The sequence below is a fragment of the Phaseolus vulgaris genome, chromosome 1 (assembly GCF_000499845.2).
Source record: "Phaseolus vulgaris cultivar G19833 chromosome 1, P. vulgaris v2.0, whole genome shotgun sequence".
Classification (NCBI taxonomy): domain Eukaryota; kingdom Viridiplantae; phylum Streptophyta; class Magnoliopsida; order Fabales; family Fabaceae; genus Phaseolus; species Phaseolus vulgaris.
In genome coordinates this window covers 30,236,717-30,244,151 of record NC_023759.2, presented here as the reverse complement: position 1 = coordinate 30,244,151, position 7,435 = coordinate 30,236,717, and positions in this window count along the sequence as shown.

Here is a 7,435-nt window from a genome sequence, read left to right as displayed (position 1 = left end):
AACATGGGAGCCTTGGACAAAGATCTGTGCCTCTTCTGGAAGAGCGTGGCAGACGCCAACATCACTTTCCTCACCACTGCGCTCATCTCCTTCGAGTTCTTCGAAGACCAACTCGAGGCTCGAATAGGTTAGAGCTTCACCTCAATATCTAAGTTATTGCTCTTGGCAATACCTCTGTTTAAATGTTCTTGGGCGTCTTGTCTGTTGTGCACAAGACTTGGGTTTATTTTCTGCACCACTTATCTGCTTTACTTGCATACTGACTTATGTGTTTATCTTTCTCTCTGAGCTGACCCATGTACCTTTGTATTATACAGATCGCATGTTGGGCAAGGGAAAACTGGCTGAATTGAGGGCGCTCGCCCGAGCCCATGGGTTGGCATCGGGCTCCCAAACTGTGCCCAATTCAGTGGTGGAGATCGTCGCTGCCTAAGGCAGATCGCCCCCTAAAGGCCCAGCTCCTTCAGAGGCCCAGCCCGCCCAACAACGCAAGAAGCTCATCCTCAGGAAGCCAAAGAGGAAAACCCCTCAGGTGGTCCAAGAGGATGAAGAAGAAGACGATGAGGCAACTGAAGATGGCCTCATCACCAAGAGGAAGAGGGTGGCGCCTTCTTTACCACCTGCTCCACCTCCTCCTCCAACATCAACACCACCTTCCACACCAACTCCACCTCCAACACTGCTTCCTCCCCCAGTTCCCGCATCACCAGTCCAAGCAGTTCCCTTGGCAGCTGCATTTCCTGTGGTTGAGGCTGCCGAGCCCAACTTCATGGAGAACCCCCCGAGCGCCTCCACGCCATATGTATCTGCTGGAGGGGGTCCCCCTTCAAATGCCTCAACTACGGAAGCTGCACCAGGCGGGAATGAAGGCGCTCACAACTCGCCTATCATTATTACCGAGTCACCCTCGTCACCACCACGTCAAGAAGCTCCAACTCAACAGCCAACTCAAGAAGGTGGTGGCGAGAACCAGCAACAAGCTCCCCCGGTGCTTCCACAAACAAACCTCTCCCTTGAGGTCAAAAGGGTGTGGGAACCCTTCTCAGCGAAACTCAAGATGATGGCAGAGGATTTCCCCTCCATCATATCAAAAGCTGTGGAGAGTTCCAGCAAGAAGCTCCAGGATGACATCTCCGCGCTCCAAGAGGAAAATCGCCTAATAAGGATTGAGGCGGAGAAGTTATCCTGCAATCTCATGCTCGCGGAGATCGATCACTCCCGAGTGGAGGATGCTATGAGCACCGAGCTTCGGGCGGCACGCAAGGAGGCCACCGATCTACGCCATAAGGTGCAGCTCTTAGCTCAAGAGAAGATCGAGCTGGAGAGCAAGCTGGTCCCTTATCGCGTCAAAGTTGATGTGATTCCAATAGCCACATAGAACAAGATTCTTGACATTTTTAGGAATCACCTTGAGCTGGAAAATATAGAGGCACTTTTCTTAGAGTTGGATCATTGTTCTAAGACAAGAACTCACCAATAACTAGTACCAAATCCCAAACTCATTTGGATGAACCAAATATTGTCAAATTGAATCAACAAAGAGATTAAAACTGGAATTGACCGAACAGAAATTGAACAAATGATCAAATGAACCGAACCAAAACAGAAATTAAAAACAGAAACAGAACATAGTGCTGGAAAATAGAAAAACCGAAACTGAAAAACTCAAGAACACAAAGCAACATGAACAATTGAAGAAGAAGAAAGGAAGGAGAAGAGAATGCTCATGAAGATGGAAGGAGGATGGATGATCTCGCCACTAGAAGTGTGGAATGCTCTTAGATGAGAGTGATGCCGCCACTTGAGGACTCCATTGATCCATCAAGATAAGACTAGAGAAGAAGGCTCTAAAAGCTCTCCAAAGGTCACTCAAAATTTGAGTAGAGTTTTCTTAGATTAATTCCAATCTGAATTTTACAAAGAGAGCACCTCTATATATAGCCTAAGGTGCTGAAAAACTAAGCTAAAACATTTTAAAATTCCCTCCTAAACTATTCTAGAAACCGACGCCTAAAACAAACCTCCTATGGCACCTCCTATTCTACTCCTACACCTCTCTACTAATACACCCCCCTAAAGCTCCTAATTAAAACCTACAAGATGCTAAAACAAAAGAGGTTTCTAATGTTTCCCTCTAAGCACCTTCAACTAAAGAAACTACAAAAAGAGAAAATAAATGTCCTCTAGCTCTCAAAGCTTTGAACATGCTTCTTGTAATCCTTTGAGGTGGACTTTGACCTTCATGGGCGTCCTCCATTTGTGCCTCCACCTCTTCTTGAGCTTGATGATTGGCCTCCATGTCCTCTTGAGCTTGATCTCCATCATACTCCCCGAGTTGGAGAGAATTCGACCACGAATTCTGGAGACCTACAGAAAAAGGAGTTAGATCGTTGACATTAAAAGTATGACTACCTAAGAATGTATCAGGCATATCTAACTCATAAGCATTGTCATTAATCCTCTTGAGGACTTGGAAAGGTCCATCCCCTCGAGGCATTAGTTTGGACTTCCTTTGAGTAGGAAAACGATCCTTCCTCAAGTGAAGCCAAACCCAATCGCCCTCATCAAACAACAATGTTTTTCTCCTTTTATTGGCAAGTTCAGCATACTTGCCAACCTTCTTCTCAATTCTCTTCTTGATGTCTTTATGCAAAGTTTTCACAAAAGAAGCCTTTTCATCCCCATCTTTGCACAAGACATCTTCAAGAAGGGGAATAAGAAGAAGATCAAGAGGTGTTAGGGGATTAAACCCATAGACCACCTCAAAAGGAGAATGGGAGGTGGTAGAATTTACTACTCGGTTATATGCAAACTCAACATGGGGTAGTAAATTCTCCCACACTCTAGGATTCCCTGAAATAAAGCATCTCAATAGTTGTCCTAAAGTTCTATTCACCACCTCGGTTTGACCATCAGTTTGTGGGTGGCAAGTGGTAGAAAATAAAAGCTTAGTTCCAAGCTTGCCCCACAAGGTCTTCCAAAAGTGACTTAAGAATTTAGGATCTCTATCGGACACTATAGACCTAGGAATCCCATGCAAGCGAACCACTTCTTGGAAACTCTTATATACCTGGACACTTTCTCTCTCCTGGCAGTTACACATCTGGACACGTGGCTCGCATCCAGCTGTACACGTGCCATCATCTGGAGCATCCTTGACTTGGGCGCTACTTCTGACTCTTCGTTGGCTAAGTTACTTATGCATGGTATACTCAGTGCATAGTTGCCTTGGAGCGTGATCTCTTCTGGGTGGCGAGTTCGGGTGCCTTCGTACACACCTTCCCTGTGGTCTCGCCGGCCGCCTTCATGATCTGCCCTACCTGCTTCACCGTGTATGTTCAAGTGTGCTATCTCCCGAGCTCGTTCTCTGGCCAGCTGGGAAATGACCATCTGCCTTCATCTTCGGCGATGTCCCTGTTTCGGCGATCTCTAACCACTTGGTCTCCTGGGTTCGCATCTGGCGACTTCATCTTCAACCCTGTGACCGCCTGTTCAGGTATGCTGGAGATCGGAGCACGCCAACTTAATAACTGGCGACTACACGAAACCCCCCGACTTCCTCCCCTTCTTCTAGCCAGGTGTCTCATCCAACACGCCTATATAATAGCTCGACGCCACGTCATTACTCCGACTTCCAGGGCGGTACAATTTTATAACATAAATTGAAGCCTATATAAAGAAAAATGCATTCAAGAGAAAATATTCCTAATTCATTCTATTCGTATATTTTTAAATATAATGATCAACCCATCGATATAACTAACAAGACACTCAAACTTAAGTTAGAACAATTTTAGAGATAATTTTAGTATGAAAAATAAGGTGGTGAGAGGAGAAATCCAGATTTTTTTTTTCTACAGAATCTAGATTACATTTATAAACAATAGTTGTATTTTTAAAAAATTAGAAGAATCTATATGCAAATATTTGACATAATGTGTATTGTGTAATTGATTATACGAAACCCCTTAATTTAGATAACATATGCTCACATGCATAAAGGAGGAAGATTCTTCAGTGCCTATAACTAATGGCAATTGCATAATCTATTTGTTAGCTTTCTCATCTAATTGTGTGGTGTGGGCACGCTACAACCTTCCTGTACGTTTTAACGAACAAAGTACTCCACTTTCGCACCCTTGAAATAAAGGCATATTCATGAACAAACTTTAAATTTTATTAATTTCATACTTTTAGTGTGAAATTAATACTTTAGGTACAAATCACGTTCTTTCCAAAAATATATATGAATAAAAGATTACTTGCAAATAATAGTTTTAATAATGATTTTTTTTACCTTGACTTGTATTTCGTGCATTAGCCCCTTTCGCAACCCCTACTACTATTCATGGTGGTGCCTTTACATGGGATCCCTTCCTTAGCCCCATTTCGTCATTCCTACTACCATTACGACTATTGTCGTTGGTTCATCATCGTTGTCCTCATCGCCCTTGTTGCCACCAATTTCATCCCGATGTTACCACTGTTTATCGTGCCTCTTTGTTAATTTCGCATTCTATATTAGTTTTTATTTCTAATTATTATTTATTTTTCTTACTATTTTGAATTAATATTTATCATTTAAGTTCATATAAATTAGATGGGATTTAAAGTTAAGTTGTATTGTGTTTAATTAGAATTTAGAACATAAGATTTGAATGATTAGTGATCGTCGGTTGAATATTGTCATTTATCTGTTCTGCCACACACTAGTCCTTATTCCTTATTGTGGTTGCTACCACTATCACCACTTGCCACCAACACCACCCCTTCCACTTCAAAATCTAAGTTGGTTGTCCTAAATTTTTAATTTTCTATAAAGATTAGTATGCATTCACTAGTTCCAAAAAAGTCAAAGACAACGGTTCTTTTAGCACTTAGACAATGATTTATCGTTGTCTATTAGCACGTAATCTATTGATGAGAATCAAATAAAGGAGGCTTTTATTAATGGAGGAAGAGGACATCCACCCTCACATTTGAAGTTCTTCCTTCTAGTCTTCTCAAAATTAAAAGAAGAAATAAAATAAAGATGAGGCCCAAGCCCAAAGCCCAAGCCCAAGAAGGCCAAAGCCCAAAGAGCCCAAGTCCATCCCATGAGGGGCAAGGCCAAGCTTTGAAATACTCTTGTATAGTTTTAGGAGGTTTGGTTATTAAATAAAGGTGTGTGAAAATGTAAAATAAAGTCACATTGTCCATGTGACTTAGGAGAGTGGTGTAGGTGTAGTTTTTGGGAGGTGTCATAGTAGAAAAAGGTCACACCTCCCATGTGACTTGTTTTTGGTGGGAATTTCAAATGAGTTTATTTGAAATTTCCCACCTATTTTTCAGCACCTTAGGCTATAAATAGAGGTGCTTCCTTTGTAAAATGGAGATTTGAATTCATCTAAAGAAACTATACTCAAAATTGGAGTGAGCATTTGGAGAGAGCTTTTGAGCTTCTACTCTAGTCTTATCTTGAAGGACCATGGTTTCCTCAAGTGGCGGCTTGCACACTCATCTAGGAGCATCCATACTTCTAGTGGCGTGATCATCCAACCTATCTTCCATCTTCATGAGCATTCTCTTCTCCTTCCTTTCTTCTTCTTCAATTTGTTCATGTTGCCTTGAGTTTTGAGTTGTTGTTGTTTCGGTTCCTCTATTTTTCCAGCACCTATTTTCTGTTTGTTGCTTATTTCTGTTCGGTACTTTTGTTTTTAATTCAATTCTGTTCGGTCTATTCTTTTTATTTTCCTTTGTTGATTCAATTGGACAATATTTGGTTCATCTAAATGAGTTTGGGATTTGGTACTTGTTATTGGTGAGTTCTTGATTTTAGAACCATGATCCAACTTCTAAGAAAGTGCCTCTATATTTTCCAGCTCAAGGTGATTCCTCAAAGTGTCAAGAATCTTGTTCTATGTGGCTATTGGAATCACATCATGTGGTATCATGAGTCTTAGGTTCATTCTTGTTTAATTGTTGAGTTGTGTGCACTTTATTTCAAGAGCTCTTTAATTTCTTGCAATTTAAGTTTCTGTTTTAGAATTTTAATTGAGTATTCTTGCTGTTTTTTCTTTACACCAAGTGTTTGTGGAAAGGTTTATGGCACTCATAATTCTTATGAGTATGGTTGCTCTTTTGGAATGGCATTATCCTTCCTAGAGTATACCTTAAGCTTCCTTTCACTTGTTACAATTTGTGATGTGTCTTTTAATTTTTGAATCATGTCAAGTTTTGTCTTAGTCATGTTATTCCATATATGTCATTACTTCTAGTAGTACTTTTATTGTTTTGATTGTTTCTTGCTTTGGTGTCATATAATTTTTCTGAATTGATGTTGATCCTTTGTGCATTTTCTTTTTAGAATTGAGTTCATACTTGTATTCTAGACCTATACAAGTTCCAATACATCATTTTCTATTATGTCTTTGCTAGTTCATCATTCTGTTTTTTATTCCTATTAGGATTCCTCTGTTTCTGAAAAGAGTGCTTACTGTTTTTCCTTATTGCAACTGATTTACGTACTGTAAAATTCTGAAATTCTGGATTTGAGATATTCAAAGTGTTAGAAAAGAATAGAAAAAAGAATCATTCAAAAATATGAAGTACACAAAAAATGATAAATAAAATAAAAAAAGTGTACATTCCTGCCGAAAAAAATACGGTAATCTGGCAGCGATTTTAAAAAATTTATTTCTCTCAATTGGCTTACTGTTTTTAATTGATTCCAGTGCCATTATTGAGTTAATATCTTGAAGTTTCTGTGGTATAAATTTCATAATCCAGTTCGCTCTACAACGTTCCAGTTAAATCAGTGAATATCAAACACAGTTTGCATAAAAAAAAAAAAAATTTCCAGTAGCTAAATTTTTTGTTTTCTTCATCTACTCTAGTGCTTTTCCTTAGGTATTCTTTTGTGTGCCTACTTTTCTCATTGAGTTCTTTATTTTCTTGATTGTCTTTCATTCTTACTCTTTGAGTTTGTCTTACATATAGTATTCCTTTTGCAATTACCTTTCCTTGCTTATACCTTTTCTTGTTTGTCTTTATTGTTTCTTTGGTTTTGTGGTGGTTTGCTCTTAAGATTGGTGTGCTTGCTTTGACATATTTCATTTGAGGATTCCAAGGCCTCAAGATCAGATTGGTGCAAGAACATTATTTCTTTGAGAGTGATCTCTTTTTTCAGCCTCATTTCACTTCGGCAGTTTCATTGCCAAGATCACTGTTTTTGCTAATTTTGTTTCTTAACTTGTTTGCTGTTTTTGTGTGTTTGCTGTTTTTTATTTGCAAAATGGCTGGCTATTCAAGTGGTGCATCTTACAAACAGCATTCTCCTTCCAAAGCTTCAGTCCTTGGTGAAGAAGAACATAGAAGAAGGAGGCATCACCATCATTCTCATGAAGAGAGCTATAACCGTGACCAAAGATATCACCAAGTGTTCAACATTGCTTGT